We start from the raw sequence: 1,080 nt of genomic DNA on the forward strand, positions 1-1,080 counted from the left end.
CTCACCTTGATAAATTTATATCTCTTTCGAACTCCTACAAACAGCCAGGGATAGGACAAGATATAGTCTAGCTATACCTATTCCCCTATTCTCTCACTCATCATGCTCAAACTTGGTTCGAAGGACTGGAAAAAGATTCCATCACGTCATGGACGGAGATGGCTACTAAATTCCTAACCAAATATTCCCCCCTTCTAAACAAACCAAGCTGAAGAATGACATCATTAACTTCAAACAAAGTTATGATGAATCTCTTTACACTGCATGGGAGCGTTTCAAAACCCTGCTGAAGAAATGCCCTAATCACCAGCTAGAACGGTCAGCCCAAATCTGCACCTTCTACAATGGTCTTACGGTAAATCATAGGACGACGATCGATGCAGCAGCTCAAGGGAATCTGATGAACCAAACCGCAGACAAAGCATGGGAATTGCTCGAAAACATGACGATGCATCATCATGACTGGAATAGTGGTGAAACAACTTCATCATCTGCCCTACTCTCTGCACTTAACAATCAAACGGAGGCCATCAAATCCCTCACGGACAAGATGGAATCTCTTGCTAAACAACTCGGAGAATTGAAGACGCAGCCGCAGCAGGTTAACTAAGCTCAGGCTTGTGTTAATTGTACCAACCCGCAACCTACTGAAGATTATCAAGTTGAGTACGAAAACCCCGACGGTTCAGTCTGTTACGTCCAATACCCAGCTCGTCCACCAAATCCCGGATTCAATCAACCACCTAGGGTTAATCAATTTCAGCGAAGCAATCAACCTTTCCGCTATCGCTATCCACCTTACCCAGCCCAATAATCTCAATTGACCTACGATCAACCACTTCCACTCACTGGTCCCCCAGTTGAGGAAAATTCCCCTACCACCCAGATTACAAAAGCAGCTAACCCCACTCTCGGAGCTGATGATCAGTTAACTCAGTTCATCCAAGGACAACAACAGCCAAATCAGAGAACTGCAGCTAGGCAAGATCAGATGAAGATACTAATGAGAAATCAATGGGCTCTGCTCAAAAGTTTGGAAACGCAGCTCGGACAGTTATCACAACGCCTTGAAACCCGACC

The 1,080-nt window shown here is 44.9% G+C and overlaps 1 non-coding gene across 1 annotated transcript; it reads right to left on the reverse strand.

Moving 5' to 3' along the window:
- Positions 1-205: 205 nt before the first annotated feature.
- Positions 206-312, reverse strand: LOC139856226 (small nucleolar RNA R71). Its single transcript, XR_011761723.1, has one exon. It is a non-coding gene; the product is annotated as a small nucleolar RNA R71 (small nucleolar RNA).
- Between the last annotated feature and the right edge of the window lie 768 nt (positions 313-1,080).

This window comes from Rutidosis leptorrhynchoides, chromosome 6, assembly GCF_046630445.1.
Source record: "Rutidosis leptorrhynchoides isolate AG116_Rl617_1_P2 chromosome 6, CSIRO_AGI_Rlap_v1, whole genome shotgun sequence".
Lineage (NCBI taxonomy): Eukaryota > Viridiplantae > Streptophyta > Magnoliopsida > Asterales > Asteraceae > Rutidosis > Rutidosis leptorrhynchoides.